This window comes from Theobroma cacao, chromosome 10 (assembly GCF_000208745.1).
Source record: "Theobroma cacao cultivar B97-61/B2 chromosome 10, Criollo_cocoa_genome_V2, whole genome shotgun sequence".
NCBI classification, from domain to species: Eukaryota; Viridiplantae; Streptophyta; class Magnoliopsida; order Malvales; family Malvaceae; genus Theobroma; species Theobroma cacao.
This window is the reverse complement of record NC_030859.1, coordinates 18,842,782-18,863,409: the sequence shown is the minus strand read 5'-3', so window position 1 is coordinate 18,863,409 and position 20,628 is coordinate 18,842,782. Positions and strand designations below refer to the sequence as shown.

At 32.2% G+C, this 20,628-nt stretch overlaps 1 protein-coding gene across 9 annotated transcripts in view; it reads right to left on the bottom strand.

Annotated features, from left to right (window-relative positions):
* Window positions 1-18,946, bottom strand: part of LOC18587186 (putative disease resistance RPP13-like protein 1) — a 29,895-nt gene extending 10,949 nt beyond the window's left edge. For 2 of the 9 annotated variants that reach the window (XR_001929865.1, XR_001929866.1), the window contains exons 1-10: window positions 18,052-18,946; window positions 15,456-16,621; window positions 14,289-14,417; window positions 13,723-13,980; window positions 13,239-13,309; window positions 12,503-12,708; window positions 11,818-11,897; window positions 11,622-11,699; window positions 11,328-11,372; window positions 11,099-11,223 (exon numbers count right to left, since the gene is read on the bottom strand). The gene's annotated coding sequence lies outside the window, so the exon portion shown is untranslated. Of the gene's footprint in view, window positions 1-10,627; window positions 11,011-11,098; window positions 11,224-11,327; window positions 11,373-11,621; window positions 11,705-11,817; window positions 11,898-12,502; window positions 12,709-13,238; window positions 13,310-13,722; window positions 13,981-14,288; window positions 14,418-15,455; window positions 16,622-18,051 lie in introns of those variants that run through there. The other 7 variants (XR_001929867.1, XR_001929864.1, XR_001929863.1 and 4 more) reach the window with 7 other exon arrangements.

Here is a 20,628-nt window from a genome sequence, read left to right as displayed (position 1 = left end):
AAAAAAAAAATTAAAACTTTTAAGTTAATATGTTGGTGCATTTATTAATTCTTTTCACAGATGGAATGTGATACATGTTGATTGTAATTGAAATTCTTTTACTTATAATTATTATTTCGAAAAAAAATAATGAGATTCAAGATATCCGGATGGACTATTCAACAAATAATCGATAGTAGGAAAGAACCAAGAAACGTGACTAACATCATATTGTTGAATTTAAAATGTAATTAATGTGTAGAAATGTAATTTAAAATGATTGGTATGATTGTAAAAAGTATTGTGATGAGTTAACATATTTAAGGTAGACATGATACTGAGAAATAAATAAATAACATTTCTAAATTTTAAATTAATTGCAAGTGGCCAAATATTGTTTCAATGATGTGTAGAAAAGAATTTCAATTAAACATATGTATATATGTAACAAACAATAAGTGTTCTTGATCGATGCAATATAAATATCATCTTGACTTCAAATTTTATCTACTTATTGAGTGAAAATAAATTATTAAACTAATAATTGATGTAATAATATATACTTTTTCTATTTCAAATTGAATATCCACTTTTTTAAAATCATTACAAAATTATGTCAACTTTTCTTTTTTGAATATTTATACCAGTCTTATTATTTTTTCTATATTTCATATTAATTTTAAGTCAAATTTACTTTTTTTTTTCTATCAATATGATCCAAGTATAGTCTTCAACAATCCACTAACTCAATCATCAAAAGATGCATCACAATTTTACATTTAAGTTGATATTAGAAGATAAAAAATAGAAAATAAAAAAATCGATAAAACTGAATTGTTGAAGAATTGATAAACCATATTAAATAATGAGGACATTACTCGTTACTAGTAGTTTTACTACTAACTACTAGTACTTTTTTTTTTTTTTTTTTTTTTGCTCAGCTACTAACTAGTAGTGTACTAGGACTGGGTGGACTATTCTTGGTGATGCTTTTGTTCTTTTGAGGCAGGGAAGCTCCTTTTGAATGCCCGATATTGGCTTCATTTCAGGGGTTATTGCTAAAATATGCCCAGTTCATAAGGGAGGCATATATGGCCAATATCCTCTGTCTTTTGAGTTCTTTGTTCTATGGCTTGTGTTCTCTCACAAAGAGATTTCCTGCTCCCTTCTGTAGACACTTTAATTTTATAGGTAATTACTTAGACAGACAAAAAAATAAATAATAAGAAAAAAAAACAACAAATAAGATACAAAAAAAACAAAATAAAAAAATGAATGAAAAAATGAAAAATGAAAATGAAACAAAAAATGATGAAATAAAATGAAAAAAGAAAAAAAAAAGAGAAAGACGTACGTCTGGCAGGGTGCGGACGCACCTTGTTAGGCACCACCATCAGTGCCAAACGTCAAAAACTCGCATCTGGCAAGGTAGTGGAGACGATACACCCGATTGAGAGCCGATATATAAAGGAACACTGTAGCTACAAGGAAAGGGACGAAGCAATCGAAAACCCTAAAATCCCTAGCAAGAACCAGCAACCAAAAAATACCTAGCCACAACAAAAACCAAAGAAAATACCCTAGATCCTCTAGCAACCGAGAACAACCACAAAGAAAAAGAAAAAAAACAAACAACAAAAAAAAATGTCGTCGGTTGGAGGTTAGGGAGTTTGGGGTTAAACTATAATTAATTTTTAATTATTTTAAGTTGGAGATTCAAAGAACTTTACTTAAAGAACTCCATTTCAAAATTTTCCCTTAAACAACATCCAATATACTATGTGATTGAAAAGTCACTAAACTTTGTTAAGCTGCGTCCCATGCTTGGCCATGGCATCCGCAACAGAGAATGTGAATTCAGTGCTAAATGTGATAGCCAATATATAGCAATAAAACCATAAGGTACTTTTTGATGTGCACAATTTGCTATAGTAAGTTAACGTGAAAACAAAGACTAACACTGGATAGAGTCTTTATAGTTGATAACCAAGTTTCAAACATAGAAACTTACACTCAAAATTTGAGAAAAAATATAATGTTATTTAATAATTCAAAAAAAATTATCTAATAACTAAGTCTAAAGGTGCTATTTATAATAACCTAATCCTACTTGACCTAAACTTGGAATGCAAATAAACAAATTTAAATAAAATAATATTATACCCTAGACTTCCTTAAAGTGCAAGAAAACTTAATTCCTAAACCTATGCTTACTTATCGTCCAAGTAAATTAAAATAAAAAGTAAATTTTATTATACCTATAATTTCTGATAGGACTCCTAACTACATAAGAAAAGCACTAAATTTACTTGTCATCTGCTAACATAATCTACGTCACAATTCGAGGTTGGCATTGAACCTTGAATTTGGTTGATGTACTGGTGATCATAATTTTATTATTGGTTAAATTGTTAGATTAATGTTTGTTGCATGGAGGCAACCCCTATCAATATAATTAAAGATTTTGCAATGGAAACGGTTGGCGCCTGGTAATAATCATAGGTTTTGTGGCAGTGGAAAGAGTCTTGTGCCTAATTAAGGAAATGAAACAATGGTACCTATTTTTCTAGATAGCAATACCAGTCATGATCAGGAACATAATCTTCCCACTCCTGCCAATGAAAATGAATTCAAGGCAATTGTTATTGTGAACTGAATATGCAATGGAATCCAGCATTTGAAAATGAAAATAAATATTCATTTCTTTGCTTTTAAGGCTTAATTAATACTCTCTTTGCAAAGCATAGAGTCATGATAAAATATGTAGAAAATTCAACGAAATCGTACAAACTTATTATCAACTTACTATAGTAAGAAAGAGAGATGTATTGTCTTTTTGCTATCCTTAGTCAAAAGTCTTCAAAGAATATGATAAAGAGAATGCTGCTTTTTTAGAAAGTAAAGCCAAAAGATAAGAATTCAAGTACAACCTCCTTATCGTGGCACCGACGATAACATTCATGTTTTGCGGGCATGAACGTGACACTGCCACAGCACGGTAGGCAGCATCACATGCTTGGCCATGGCATCTGTGCCAGATAATGTGAATTCAGTATTGAATATGATAACCAATATGCAGCAGCAGAACCATAGGGTACTTTTCGATGTCCCTAATTCGAGGCTGGGAGTGGTCCCTGAGCTTTGCAACTTCACTTTTTGGTTGCATTCTCCTAGTAACTTTTGGGAAAGAGTGGGGAATTGGGACATGAGGGACAGAATACATGACTTCCAAATCTAAGTCAATTTTTCATTTTTGTAGTTTTGTATTTGGGGTAAATCTAAGTCTATGTCACGGGTTTTCTATTATCTGGTCTTATGTCTTCTTTTCTCATATTGGATTGATGATTAGTTTATTAGGTTGTACCATGTTACGCATCATTTGCAAATTAAGACTAAGTTGTCAAGAAATTTTTATGTACGTTTTCCTACTACTATTTATATATTTTACATCCTTCGATCTATGTTGAACTTTGAATTTGGTTGATGTGGCGATCATAATTTTGTAATTGTTTAAATTGTTAGATTAATGATTTGTCACATGGAGGCAACCCCTATCAATATGATCCACACACCTAAACTGAAGGTAATCAGAAGTCTTGAAATTTTTTATTACTGATGTTAAGCTGATGCTAGATTTAATTAGCAAAGGAGGGGAAAAGAGAATAGCATATATCATAGAACAGGTGGTGGCTTTCACAGACAATATACCTCGAGTGTTTCCAAAAGACCATGGTGCTTCTCTCTATAAGGATTCTTGGGAACTGCCAGCTGTGTTCTAATGGATACCAACAGGCTGGAAAAATTGAAGATACTAAGATGAGATGGAGTTTTAACATGGGCATTGGCATGGTTCTCGTTATGAGTCAGGGACACATCTCATAGAATACTTGAGGATGGAAATGGTGCTTATACAGGCTATCGCATTGGTGAAGTTGTGACTGGAGAATGATAGAGAACTAAATATTCATTGCTTTGCTTAGCTGAAATAATGAGACATTAACTTAATGACAACTACGAGACCTTAATTAGACTGTTGATATTTCAAGTTCAAATCTCATCATTAGCAGGTATAATACAATTTTATATTGAATATATCTGATTTATACTAGTTTGTTGGTTGATTTGTCTATTTGATTTATTTTATTAATTTGTAATTATATGAAATGTAATACATGATTGTGAATATAATTTTTATCTTTACATGTATGTTGGTAAACAAAATTTATATGATAAATTTCATTTCATTACTTGTGCTTCTGTGGGAGTATGATCAAATTTGTTATTATATTAGGTTATGTTGAATTTTGTTACTATATGTTTAATTTTGTTGATTTTTTAACAAAAATTGATAAAATTTATAAAAATCAACAAAATTGAAATATTCAATAAAATATTTCATAAATACAAATAATAAATAATGTTGTTAATTTTTTGTATTGTTTGTCAAAAAATAATAGAATTGAAAACACAATATCAAGTTCAATGAAATTAAAAATTTTTCCTCTTGTAGGTTTTGTAAGGCTGTCACTAAGCTTGGACAAACGACAGATCCTTGAGTACTTAACTGCTAATTTTTTTCAATGAAAGCCTTAAAACTGTAAGGCGTCTTTGATTGCCAGTGTCTCCACACTATTCGAGTCTATATCACCCAGGGGGCCAAAATAAAAGGCCAATGACATTTCTACTGCTGTCCGAGGACTCCTCCCCATCTAGCTGGGCCTGATTTACCTTTAACAAATCCATCCACGTTAAATTTCGGCTCATTATTCTTCAAGGGAAGCCACATAATCCCTTACCGAGAGTCTTGAATGGCAAAGGGTCTATAGGAAATCCATGGTACTGTCCATCAGCCAACCTCCTCTATCACTTTCTTTACGTAATTCTTTACCTAATTCATTTGAGAACAAGTTATTCATTTATCTAATTCTTTTGACTGAAGAGATTAATTTATAGAACAATCAATTGACTGAAACAAACAGCTATCGTTTCTATTGTTTGATATACAGATTTTGGGAGTACATATTATGCATTCTACTGCAATTGGGCTTATTCCTGTGGATGAAGTCTCTTTACCTGTAAGGAGTTGGTTCTAATGGAAAAATGGGTGCCCAAGGTGATTATGCTATGTTCATTATATGCGGAAAACATATCCTTGCTCCTAATAGTCACTATTAATATTCTTTCATCTCAAATTAAATGTCTATACATCATTTTTGTGAAAACTTAAATTTTGTTTTCAGTGCTGAAGAAAGGCAGATTTACGAATGAGATTTTGTCAGCTTTAGCAAAAGACACTTGTGCATGCAACCATGTGAAAGTCGTTCTTTCAGGGTCTAATTCGGTTTGAATTTTTGTGTATTCACATGGGATTCTCATTCAAATCCAAATATATATGGACCCTGTTGAATACAACAATGGTAAGTTAAAAAAAATATTAACAAAGGGATCACTAACTTTATTTTTAGTACTCAAGAAATGCTTTTAAAAAGCATTAGAAATTAATAAGTGTTACTATTCATAATAATTGTTTTTAAAAAAAAAACAGCAAATGTGTTATCCAAATTGTATATGGACATCTAATGTTCACCTCAACTTTTTCTTTTTTCTCTATAAATAAGACAGGAAATTCCCTTGGATTGATGGAGAGTAGTAGCTATTTACTAAGAGTCGGCTGAGCAGGAAAAAAGAAAGAGAGAAAAATGGAAGTTATTAGAGTAGTGGGAAAGGATTTGTCTCTAGGAATCCTAATCACTCTAATGGTTCTTCTTCATGCAACCCAACATGGAGCAACCGCTACTTCAATGGAGGAGTTCCATCTTCCCCCCTGTTGCTCACAATAACTTGGAGTTGGAGTTCTTGTTCGACTCCCACATTGGTAGCGTGCTTGGTAGCTCTGGCACTGGGACTGGAGGCACTTCTGCCCCTAACAACCCGGTTATTTGCGACAGGCTACGTTACACTGACTGTCTCCCGAACCAAAATAAACCTCCCAAGAAAGGTGAAAATCCTGGACTGTACAACCGTGGGCACTGAGTACTTTTGCATTTGATTTTAGTCTTCTATGTGAAGTCTATACTTTTAATTGGAGAATGCAATCTGAATTCGGGAAAAAATATAAATATTATTGAATCAAATATTTAAATGTTTTGCTGTGAATTTTATGATTCAACTCTATTAATCGTGTTTCGCTCGTTGTGTGCTGATAAAAAGAATTGTTTAAGAGATAACAAATTAAAATAAAAGAAAATGGGGGCTTCTAGCTACTGGATTGTATAAAGGGTAAATGCTAATGTATTTGATTCTCTCCATTGAAGATTTTTCATTTATCCATCCTTACTTCTTTCTTCTTAATTCTCAATTTGTTGCAAGCTAAATTTCATTAGGCTGGTTGTGATTATAATTTAAGAACTTGATTGTGATTAAAAATATTTTACTTTTACATGTAATTTTGTACAAAAAAAAAGTTTATATGATAAATAAACGTTATTGGTGGATAAGAATTGAGTAAATAAGGATCTTTTGTTGGCAAGGTAGTGATTTCATAAAATTACTAATATAGATATCCTACTGATATTTAGCGAAGGAAAATAAGATTTTTTTACTAAAATTGTAAACTTAACAAAAATTTCATCGATAGGAATAACATTGATAGTAATGAAAATAGAAACAGATATGGTTAGGTTGATAGCATTACGATGAGATTGGGAGTTGCACCAATAAGATTAAAACCGACGATGTGACTTGTCTTTGACAACAAGCAATGGTGCATAATGGGTGTCATGAGATGGAAAATGATCATTAAGATAATTAGATATAAATTGGTATATAATATAATTTTATAATAATATTTTATATTTACAAAATTAATAAAATTAATGAAAATTAGTAAAAATCATTATAATATTTTATTGAAATTAATATAACAATATATTCACATATTTAAAACTGATAAAGTAATGTTTTATTTACTTATTTAGTTATTTATGTATTTATCTATTTACTGAATAAATTGATTTCATGGTTATTTTAATAAAATATAGCATGGTTAAAAAATAAACTGTAAGTAACATTTATGCTGCTTCTTCTTTCTTCTTGTAGCTGTCTGTAAGTTGGTTGTGAGCTTTTTCTTTTTCTTTTGGGTAGTGCCGACTGTAATGCAGGCAATATTTTTGTACAAAAACTTTTGTATATTTTTTACCTGCTCGCAACAATAGTAGGGTTGGTTGTGTATACAGTAGAGCCAAGCAGGACAACGCTATTCAACTTTTGTGGAAGATCAAAGATGAAGAGGATTAAGGGTTAAAAATTTTTAAAATTAATATATTACATTTAATCAATAATCAGCACTCGTTCGAACATTTGGCTCATTGGTTGGTGTATGATCCCCTTGTCTAAAGAGCAGAGTTTAAATCCCTCCTCCCTCAATTAAAAGAAAAAAAAAGTCAACCAACAATCAAAATATTCATAATAGATAATAATTTTCTATAACATGTAAATAAAAAAAAAATTTATAATAGTCTTTTAAAAAAATTGTGCCCAACGTTTAAAAAATGAAGTATATTTTAGTGGTAAATTACAAAAAAGAGAGTAAAGTAAAAATAAAAAGATATTGTTTGTTGGCTCCAACTTCATAACATGTGCAACCCACTAAGACTCGTATTTATGCATTTTGTTGCTGATTTGAACTAATTTTCCTTTTAATATTGATGTATAGTTAAAGTGAAGTTTGCCTAGTAAGGACAACACCCAATGCTTGTTGAGATTTTTTGTAAACCAGAAAGCTCTATATGGAGATTATGCAGGAGCCATGTGTTTCTAAAGGAAATGCCTCCGAACTTTGGTTGTTCATGGTAGTAGACTGCTAGGTTTTAAGTGTGTTATGTTTCATTATACGTAACTTATCTCGTATTAGGGACATGTCCTATATGTTTTTGTTGTAATACTACCAAAATGAGGTAGCTTTTGTATACATACATTAAAGAATGAAATTTCATTGATTGCTTTTTAAAAATATATAAATAAAAAAACAAAAGAGAAAAAAAATAAAAAGAAAGAGGGAGAAAGAGGAGAGAGAAAGATATGTAGAGAAATAAAATTGAGTAAGATTTATAACGTCATTTTATTATTTTTTATTTATATTAATTATTGAATAAAAAATTATTTTAAAGGGAATTAAAATATTAAAATTTTTAGAGGACCACGATCTCGATAAATATACCATCTTCCATCTTTGATTAAATAATATATATAATGGATAAAATATTTTAAAAAACTTGGGGGACGGACTTAACTACCCTTCGCCAGTGGAGCCAAGTGGTATTTTTTGTTTACCTCTGCTCCTTCATTTCCTTTTATGGAAGAAATCTATACATCTTGCTTTTCAAAATAAAAATTGTAAATAAATAAAATAATTTAAAGACAACTTTTTAGAGATAGTCACGACTACATTGAGGCAATTCTATGTTGGATATTTTCAAAATAACCATAGTGGTCTAGTATTAATAATATTGTTTTACAAAATATTATACAAAAGCAAATATATATTAATATCTCTAAATAAATGAAAATAAAAAATTTCATTTTTTTGTAAAAAGTTTGATAATATGTTAAAGTTTATGTTAACTCAAAGAGCTTCATTTCAAAATCTGCCCTTAATGTATTTTATCTTGTCATTGAAAAGTCACTAAACTTTGCTATTCAACATTAGGTGCCATCTTTACACGGATAGTAGCACCGGCCTATAGAGCCATCCGAGACAAGTTCCAGAGGCGAGTCAAGGTGGCCAACGGGACATCCCTCGGCTGCTCTGTGAGTTCAACACATGTTACACCGTCCCTATTGTGGCACCGACGATAACGTTCATGCTTGCAGGCATGAACATGACACTGCCACGCGATAACCTACTAATCCATAGCACAGCAAGCAGCATCACGTGCTTGGCCATGGCATCCGCACCAAAGAATGTGAATTCAGTGTTGAATGTGATAGTTAATACGCAGCAACAGAACCATAGAGTACTTTTCGATGTGCCCAATTCAAGGCTGGGAGTGGCCCATGAGCTCTGCACCTAGGCTTTTTGGTTGCGTTGGCTTAGTAACTTTTGGGAAAGAGTGGGGAATTGGGACATGGGGGACACAATAGATGACATCCAACTCTAAGTCAAATTTTTTTGTAGCTTTGTATTTGGGATAAGTCCAAGTTTTTGTCACGGGCTTTCAGTTATTTTATCTTATTGTCTTTTATTTTCATATTGGGTTGATTTTCGATCGACAAACAGAAATAAAAAAACAAAAAATTTTTGTACCATGTCACGAGTTATTTATATGCACCTAGGCTGTATCATGTCACGGGTTATTTACAAATTAAGATTAAGTTGTCAAGAAATTTCTGTTTACTAAAGTAACTTTTATATACCATTTCTTACTACTATTTATATTTTACATCTTTTGACTTATGTTGAACCTTGAATTTAGTTGATGTGGTGATCATAATTTTGTCATTCAGTGAAATTGTTAAATTAATGATTGTCACATGGAGGCAACCCCTTGTATCAATACGATTACAGATTTTGCAATGGAAACTGTTGGCAGTAGGCAATAATGCATAGGTTTTGTTGGAATGGCAGTGGAAAGTCTTGTGCCAAATAAAGGAAATGAAACAATGGTACCTATTCTTCCAGATAGCAATAGCAGTCATGATCAGGTAGGTAGTCGATCTTTCCACACCTACCGATGAAAATGAATTCAAAAGAAGTGTTACTGTGAACTAATTGTGCAAAAGATTCCAGCATTTGGCAAAGGTCAATCCGCAGGTGTGTAAGCCCCACGAGTAAGCGGCCACTTGATTAAAGATAGGCCAACTTGGAGCAACTCCATATCTTGACATGCTGAAGCCTAAACCTGCAGAAGCTAACCAGCCCCCGATGTTCTGCATCAAATAAGTAAGCTCTCCGACAACCACCAATTCGAAGAAATTTAATTTTTATTAAGCCTAACATCATAAGTAAACTTTGGGGTGTTCGAGAGACTTTTTTTTTGAATGAGCAAAGATAAAGAGAACTCTCATGTCACACTTCTTTGCACCCAACAATTTCTAATTCACATAGCCTTGAAGGGTTTGGAATTAAAATTACCAATTATCATAAATCACAAGTTTTTCCAAGCAAGGAAGACAACTTGGTAGACTTCTCAATACTTTGGGGCATTTCTTGACAGAAAGATCATGGAGGCAAGTGAAGATCCCGTTTTGCTCATCAACTTGGTAAGAATTCCACTCCAACTCTGGCATATCTTGGCATTGAAGAATCTATAATGGTGGAAATGCATTTGTTCAATTCTCTTCATAGAACTTCACGCCCACCATATTGAATATATTCCTTTGACATCACTCCTCAAGGTTAATCAGTAGAACCAAGATAAAAAGGTAGCACTAAGCATTGTCCTTACAGTCTACCATTACAACCGGACAACCAGAACTCCAAATTTTTATCCCTCTTTATAAAAGTTAAATACATTGTATGATAATTGAAGTAGTAATTCATAATTGGTTATTAATGTAAAAAAATGAAATAATCAACAGCCCACAAGAGCGAGACACCAGATTTTACGTGGAAAACCCCATGGTAAGGGGAAAAACCATGGGACCATAGTCCGTTCAAATTCTTCCACTACTCAAAATAATAGGATTACAAAAGTCTTCTCTAGTACAAGTAAACGATATGACGTGAAGTTATCAATAAAAAGCTAAATTTCTAACATCAATAATCACCTTATAAAACATGCTAAGAAGAAACAATCTCACCAAGTATGAACTGTCTGTGGAGACTGGAGGCACATCAAGTCGTTAAAACACCATAACTATGCCTCATTGTTCATTTAAATTAAGGTGGTCACTTTCTCATCCATTTTTCCCTTAGCCACACAATTCTCCATCAAATCACTTTTGGCAGTCAGTTATTACTTTACTCTACCTTTCCAACGTTGATTTTGAGGGCATTGGAATGAGATACAAAATCATAAGTTTTGTTCATCCCTGTCATACAAAGGCCAAAGTATTCTGTTGTTAGTGTTGAGTAGCAAAAAACTTAATATAGTAATTCTCATATACTTGTGATGCTTACATGGCATAAGCAAGCAAGGAACTACAAACATCTAACATTAATTGGTAGAACATCTTGTAGAGTGGCTACAGTCATTATGCTGCTTCTGCTCACATCCAATGAATGATGACAGAAACAAAGACTTCCTGAAGAGCCAAATAACATAATTTGGTGATATGAAATGAAGGCACTAATTATGAATAGGCACAAAGGAGATAGAATTCATAAAACTTTTAGTAGTTGTTCTCACCTGTATTACTTGGAAGGAAGTGTAGAGTCAAGTCAAAGCACCAGCCTTTGCATTAAGAAGAAAAGAGACGGATTTCAGGCTTGCTGATTCTCTAATGCTCAAAATCTTATTCTTAATATATACCAAGGTTGCCACAATACTCCAGATTTATCAAAATCCATGGCATGACTACCTTAGTGTTTAGTTCAATGAAATGTTGAATTTTAGAATTTGAATATTGAATACAAGACCATTATTATGATGCTTCTATTTTACTTGATATTTTGTGAAACATGAAAATTAGTATATAGTTACCTGGCTTCCAAATTCATAATGCATTGGGATCATCTTCATCGCTCCACCAAATTATTTGAAAATTGGTAATCAAAGTATCTAAGCTTAGAATTAAAGATAAAGAAACAGAGAATTGTGAAAATTACATTCATGATAATTAGGAGGAAGGCTTTATTCTATCAAGCATGCATTCAAAAATTGACTTTTGAAAACTTACCATTAGTATTAATTGTTGTCAATGAATTACGTCCAAAGGTTTGAATTTCATTCTTTCTTACGTAACTCGCACTCAAATTCCTGCACGTTTGACATGAGAAGCACTTTGTAATTATAAAACTTTAATTAACTGTTTGAAAGTAAAAAAGAATTCTGCTAATAATGATTGAGAGGAATTTTAAATAGACATGGTGCAGTAAATAGGAGGAAAATAGGAAGTATTATCTAAGATCTTTCATGCTTCTTTTTATTCATAATTAATAAATGAATCATTAATATCAACATAAAGCACTCCTTTTGAAAAGAGATGAATGACTGGCAATTAAGTATTCTCCATTTTTAAGGCAGGACAGGGATAAATGCAGAATTTTATCTTGATGAGGGCAAAGTTATCTAGCTAATTGTAAAATTTAAATTTATGAAACATTCGTTTAGGTTTATTTCAAGTGTTAAAGGTGATATGAAGCAGTGATATATATAGTGCTTTCCATTGTGAAGAAAAAGTTCACTTAACTATGCATTATTACTATTAAGAGATTTTTATTCATATGGTCTAAATTCCAAATTTTGATAAATTTCAATGGGGACAGAAGCATTGTTTTCACTAAAAGTTATTTTCAATTTTTTCGGGGCAAAAAGATTATTTTTTTTTAAATATACTTCAAAAGTAAAAACTGCCACCATACCTCTGTATGCAGATCTTTTGAAAGCCCTTTTGTAAGAACTACTCCAAACATTATTTCTCTCATCGTAAGGTGAAAGAAGGTGGGAAGCATCATTTCTCCCTTGTAGAAAAGATAGCATCCAAACAATCATCGCCACCCATGGAACGTCATCTATGAATAGTAGCTAAAAAAGAGTGCATGGCTCATGCACGGTGCAGAAATCCACTCTGGGAAGAAAATTGGAATTTTATAACTGATTTTCATATTGTAGAAAGGTGAGATAGAAAATCAGAGAAAGATAATTTCAAGAACAAAACAAACAATATAAAACCAAAGGAACAAGCTATAGGTTATATGGAAGCTGTATTGTATTAATCACAACAAAGAAAGCGTTGAATTTTCTTTAAAAGAGTGAGATCAGAATAAGTAATCCATATGACACATGGAACAACTCTCCGTGAGTTCCAAAAAATTCACATTAAAAACCAAAATTTCCAACAAGAAAGCCTTTATATGAGAATTTTACAAATTGCTCTTAAAATTTAAGTTAAACTTTCAACTAGTTTTATAAGCTAGAAACTGTTAGAGGATAAACTTTACACTCGAATAGGTCAAGATCAATTCTGGTGGAACTTTACAGATTGCTCTTGAAATGAATTCGAAATCACATTTAACTTTTTGGAACTTGAATTTCAAATGCAGAGTATAACTCCTACTATATCCATTCTAATAAGTCAACATATCAGTATTAAGTTACCTGACTATCTTCTTGGCAACATTGGATCATAAGTCTTCAATTCACATCTTTTCCACCAAGAAGGAGAATGACTGTGAAAGTAAAACCAAAGCATACTAATTAAAACCTGAGACAGATATTGACAGTAAAAGAAAACCTTAAGTAGAAAAACAGAAACATAAAAGTTCAACAATGAAAAAGAAAATGGAAGAAAGTTGAGCTGCTTTCTCTATGACATTTTAAACTCTTGACATTCATATATTTAATCCTTTATCCATCCCAAGGTTGTATAGGTCTAAGCATAGAAGGCAACAATTAAATAATTTCATTATGAATTCAAATTAGCTCATCATGAATGTGCTAAGAAGAAACAATACGTGAACTGTCTGTGGAAACTATGCTTGGTTGCTCATTTAAACTAAGATGCTCTCTCTTTAATCCATTTTTCCCTTAGCCACCCATTCCTCCATCAAATCACTTTTGGCAATCAGTAACAATTACTTACATTATGCAGCTCTCTAGCCATCAAGTCTTTGGAATTGGACGTTCTTGAATCAACATCACTGCCATCTATGATATCATATTTTTGGGAAGTAAGGATCAAGAAATCCACTAGTGCCCACACATACAACTGAGAATCATAGTTGAACCCAAAATCTTAGTTTTCTTTCTACATGATACACTCACATGCTGCTTGGAAACCTTTCCATCATTGATTCTGAGGGCATTGCAATTAGATGCAAAATCATTAGTTTTGTTCATCCTGCCATACAAGGCCAAAGCATTATGTTGTTAGTGTGGAGTAGCAAAAAACTTAATACCGTGATTTAGAAATACTTGTGATGCTTACATGGCATAAGGAAGCAGAGAACAATAAACATATAACATTAATTGGTAGAACATTACTAATAAAAAAAAAAAATGGTAGAACATCTTGTGAAGTGGTTACAGTCATTATATTGCTTCTGCTCAAATCCAATGAACATAATTTGATGATATGAAATGAATTCACTTATCATGCATATGCACAAAGGAGATAGAAATTAGAAAAATTCTAGCAGTTGTTCTCACCTGTAGTAGTTCCAAGGAAGCGCAGAGTGAAGTGAAAGGTGCAATCCTCTTTACTAAGAAGAAAAGAGATGGATTTCAAGCCTTCTCATACTCTAAAGCTACGAAGCTTATTCTTAATGTCTACTGGACCTGCCATAAAAATAGTGGGTTTAATTCAGAATTGAGCTAAGATTCTATTTGTTTTACAAAAATTAGTTTCCAGAAATTGACTTCTACATTCTTCGGACATTTGGTTGGTAGAAATTAGGATGGTCATTTGATTGTCAATGGAAAATGAGTCTTAAAAGTTGGAAATTGTTTCCCTTTTACAAAAGAGGAAGATAATTTCCAGACTCAACCGTGCACAAAATAAATGTTCTCCAGGATGTTGAAATTTTATAACTAATTTAATATTACAGAGAAGGTGAGAAAGAAAATCAAATAAACGATCATTGCAAGAACAAACCAAATAATATGAAACTGAAGAAACAAGATATAAGTTGTAGGCAAGCTGCATCAAATTAATCACAATGAAGAAAGCAATGAATTTCCTTAAAGAAAGTGAGATCAGATTAAGAAATCCATATGAACCATGGAACAATACTCTGTAAGTTCCAAAACCTTCACATTAAAAACCAGAATTCTCCACAAGAAAGCATTTGTATAAGGAGCATTAAGAAAGACCTAGCTAGTTTTCTAAGTTAGAGTCCATTAGAGGTTAAACTTGAAACTTGAATTGCTCAAAATCAATTCAGGAGGAACTAATTACATGAGAAGGTTTCAACTATCTGATCCCTACACTGATCATGAGTTAGCATATTACTTGAAGTAATCTCCCATGGATTGCACAACCTTGTCGATTTCTCTTGAAATGAATTTGAATCACATTTTAATATTTTTGGAACTCAAATTTTAGATGCAGAATATAATTCTTGCCATCTCCATTCGGATAAGTTAACAGATTAGTATTTAGTTACCTTACTATCTCCTTTGCAACATATCAATGCTATTTTTTATGCTAAAACAAATAAACAAGGAAACACAAGATTACATGTTCGATTTATTTATGGGGGAAAGAAAAGCTAAAATTTTTCACAATTAAATGCTAAAAAATTCAATGTTTGTGTAGATATATTTGTACATAAAAAAAATCAGTTAAAACAGTAATTAGTTGTAGGATTAAAATACCTAAGTTGACATGCTCTGATTCTTCCTCTTCATCATTCGTAGATGAATCTGCCATCAATTCTTACTTTAGGTATGTGGGCGATGTTGGACCATTGTTTTCCTTTATCCCTTTTGCACCTTTTCTTTAGCACTGGACAGTACCAAATTTCTAGTTGCGAAAGCGAGGGAAGCATTTCCTTTCGGGGAATGGATTTGAGCTTTGGGCAATGGTAGATCACCAAAGATTGAAGACAGGTGAGGTTTTGAAAGCCGTTGGAGGATAGCTTTCTTACATTTTTGAAATTTTCGATAGAAAGATAAGTGAGAGAAGGGGGCAGCTTCATTCCTGTCTCCATCTGAGGAAACGACACCGCATCGGTACAATTACTACCATCAATATTGAGATCTGTAAGAGAGGTGAGTCTATGCAATCCCCACTCCATTACTGCCTTACTAATATTGGGGTCAGAGATATCAAGGGAAGTTAGGTTGGTAGGGAAACCCCTTTCTCCGATGGAATGTTGCACCCTTGGACATTCATCTATAATCAATTCTTGAAGATGGTGGAGGTTGGGCAGAGCTTCTGGGAGACGGACAAGATTTGGACAACCCCATAAAGAAATCTTTTGAAGACGGCTGAGCTTGTCCAGTCATTGGGGTAAATATTTAATATTTCTACATTTCCGGAGTATAATAGTTTCAAGACAAGTATTATCCCCAATTTCCCGTGCTAAACATTCATTGTCAATTCAAATTAGCTCATCATGAATGTGCTAAGAAGAAACAATCTCACAGCAAATGTGAACTATCCATAGAAACTATGCCTAATTGTTCATTTAAACTAAGATGCTCTCTTTCTAATCCATTTTTCCCATAGCCACCCATTCCTCCATCAAATCACTTTTGGCGGTCAGCAACAGTTTCTTACACTATACAGCTCTCTAACCATCAACTCTTTGGAATTGGACATTCTTGAATCAACATCACTGCCCATCTATAATCTCATATTTTGGGGAAGAAAGGATCAAGAAATCCACTAGTGCACACACATCCAACTTAGACTCATAGTTGAACCCAAAATCTTAATTTTCTTTCAACATGATACACTCACATGCTGCCTAGGAAACTTTCTATCATTGATTCTAAGGGCATTGGAATGAGATACAAAATCATGAGTTTTGTTCATCCTGTCATACGAGGCCAAAGCATTCTGTTGTTAGTGTTGAGTAGCAAAAAACTTAATACATTGATTCTCAAACACTTGTGATGCTTACATGGCATAAGGAAGTAGAGAACAAAAAACATATAACATTAATTGGTAGAACATCTTGTGAGTTGGCTATAGTCATTGTACTGCTTTTGCTCAAATCCAATGAACATAATTTGGTGATATGAAATGAAGGCACTAATTATGCATTTGCACAAAGGAGACAGAAATCAGAAAAATTCTAATAGTTGTTCTCACTTGTAGTAGCTTGAAGGACGTGCAGAGAGAAGTGAAAGCTGCAACCTCATTTATTAAGAGGAAAAGAGATGGATTTCAAGTCTGCTCATAATCTAATGCTACGAAGCTTATTCTTAATGTCTACCAAACCTGCCATAAAAGTATTGGTTTTAATTCTGAATTCAGCTTCAACTAAGATTTTATGTTTCCAGAAATTGACTTCTACATTTTTGTGACATTTTGTTGGTAGAAAATAGGATGGTCAACAAAACATCATTTGATGGTCAACAGAAAATGAGTTTCAAAAATTTGAAATTGTTTCTCTTTATAAAAGAGGAAGATAATTTAAAGACTGAATTGTGCACAAAATAAACGCTCTCCAGGATGTTGAAATTTTATAACTGATTTCATATTACAGAGAAGGTGAGAAAGAAAATCAAATAAACGATCATTGCAAAAACAAACCAAATTATATGAAACTGAAGAAACAAGATATAAGTTGTAGGTAAGCTGCATCAAATTAAGCACAAGGAAAAAAGCAATGAATTTCATTAAAAACACTGAGATCAGATTAAGAAATCCATATGAACCATGGAACCATACTCTGTAAGTTCCAAAACCCTCACATTAACAACCAGAATTCTCCACAAGAAAGCATTTGTATAAGGAGCATTAAGAAAAGCATAGCTAGTTTTCTAAGCTAGAGTCTATTAAAGGTTAAACTTTAAACTTGAATTGCTCAAAATCAATTCAGGTGGAACTAATTACATGAGAAGCTTTCAACTATCTGATCTCTACACTAATCATGAGTTAGCATACTAGAAGTAATCTGCCATGGATTGCACAACCTTGTCCATTGCTCTTGAAATGAATTTGAAATCACATTTTAATATTTTTGGAACTCAAATTTCAGATGCAGAATATAAATCCTGCCATCTCCATTTTAACAAGTGAACATATTAGCATTTAGTTACCTTACTATCTCCTTTGCAACATATCAATACTATTTTTCATGCTAAAACAAATAAACAAGGAACCACAAGATTTCATGCTAAAATATTTCAGAATTAAATGCAAAAAAATTCAATGTTCGCCCATGTCATGGTTTGTGTAGATATATTTGTACATAAAAAAAATCAGTTAAAATAGTAATTAGTTGTAGGCTTTAAATACCTAAGTTGACATGCTCTGATTCTTCCTCTTGATCATTCGTAGATGAATCTACCATCAATTGTTACATCAGGTATGTGGGCGATGTTGGACCATTGTTTTCCTTCGTCCCTTTTGCACCTTTTCTTTAGCACCGGACAATCCCTAATCCATAGTAGCGAAAGCGAGGGAAGCATTTCCTTTCGGGGAATGGATTTGAGCTTTGGGCAATGGGAGATCGACAAATATTGAAGAGAGGTGAGGTTTTGAAAGCCGTTGGAGGATAGCTTTCTTACGTTTTTGAAATTTTTGATAGAAAGATCGGCGAGAGAAGGGGGGCAGCTTCATTCCTATCTCCTGCTGAGGAAACGACGTCGCATCTGTGCAATTACTACCATCAATGAAAAGATATGTAAGAGAGGTGAGTCAGTGCAATCCCCATTCCATTACTGCCTTACTAATATCGGGATCACCGATTTGAAGGGAAGTTAAGTTGGTAGGGAAACCCCTTTCTCCGATGGAATTTTGCACCCTTATAAGCAAATATTGAAGATGGTGGAGGTTGGGCAGTGCTTCTGGAAGACGAACCAGATTTGGACACTCTAAAGAAATCTTTTGAAGACGGCTGAGCTTGTCCAGTCTTTGGGGTAAATATTTAATATTTCTACATTTCCGGAGTATAATAGTTTCAAGACAAGTATTATCCCCAATTTCCCGTGCTAAACATTCAAGCTCTGGACACTTATCAATATCCAACGTCTTAAGCTGCACGGGTAACTTACCACTCCATGATAATGATTTTAGAGCTTCACAATCTACAATATAAAGAGATTGAAGAAGAGATGTGCTACTGAAATTGATATTCTCCTTGTCATCCAGTAAACATTCCAAATTCTCAAAACTCCAAATGAAAATTGATAGGAGATATGAATCACCATAGATGAAATTCACTTTAGCCATGAATTTGTATGAGATTTCAGCAACATTCAAAATTGACTCTCAATTTTGTTAAGTAAAACTCAGATAGTCAGAATTGGGAAAAAAAACTGTTAAGCTATGAAATGTCTAGGGGATTAAAACCAATTTTTCAACAATGTTAAAGACTTAATGTTGAATTTTATCAATATAGTTCAATTTCATTGAATTTTGTTACTATACTTTTTATTTGTTGATTTTTGAAGATAAAGTAACAGAATTAGATGAAACTTCTCACTTGCATCTTGAACCAGGGGAAGTTCGAGAAAACTTTCGTTAAATTTTATCAATATAGATGATAATGTTGATATGGTAAAGCTAAAGCTTGCAGCAATTTTATAGAAATCTATAAAATCTTGTTAATGGGGATGGCTACCTTGGATTCATTGTTCTTTCCCCAAGGAAAGATGTTTAAAAAATGATGATATTGTTCTAAGAAAAATTACATCAGATCTCAAGCTACCTAATATTATTACCAAATCATGGTGCTCTCTTTCATAACAATAACCTTTCATCAACCGTCCAGGAAGATTCCCCAAAGAATTAAGAATTGAAAAACTGATAAACAACCCAACAACTCCATCATTTTTAGTAGTAATAATAATAATAATAATAATAATATACTTATACTTATTGATAGTTATTCTCATATTCATTGTATATGAATATTTGTTTTTTATTTATTTTGAAATAATAACTATCTCTATATAAGATACAAATATTTTTAAAATATAAAGTTAATTGTCTATAACTAAAAACAATTATAATTGAAAGATCATTATATATAAAAAATAATTAATTTTTCAGTGTTATATAACTGAAAATTTGTATTATTAATCTATAAATTATTCCATAGTATTAGAATTAAGAAATTTTCGTATTAATACCACATTTCTAGTTAAAGTAAATTATTGAGTAATTATTTATCCCTAATATAAATGCTTATTTTTTTATTATTACCTTATATAAAAGTCCATTATTCAAAGTTCTATTATATCTATTGAATCAAATGTTCAAGTGCAAATTACAATGAAATTTGAGCAACCTATAATATTTACAAAAAATTTACAAATTGAAAACTTTTATTGGTAAATCAAATTCAATGTTATTAATCAATGGTTTGATAATGCACTCTAAAATATATTCATTGGGATCCTCCCAAATAAATCTGTAGAAGGTGTCAATATTATGACAAAGAGTAAATCGACTCTGTTGTAAGAAATTAATGGTTTTGTTTAGTACAATTGACAGGAGTTTGTTTGTTGCGATTAGTTGTTAAGCTGTTATATTATGGTGTCTATGTTAAATAGTAAAACCGAAAAATGAAGAAAGCACATCATGTCTTTACAGTCAACCATTACAACCAGATAATTAAAACTCTGATTTCTTGTTTCTCTTTGTAAAAGTTGAATACCCTATTGAATATATTAAAATAGTAATTCATTATTATTTATCCATGTAAAAAAATGAAATAATCAACAATCCATGAGAGTAAGACATCAGATTTTACGTCAAAAAATCCTTTACCACTTGGTAAAGGGAAAAACCATGGGACTATAGTCTCTTCAAGTACTCCCCTACTTAAAATAATAAGATTACAAAAGCTTTTTCTTGTAAACTTAGAGG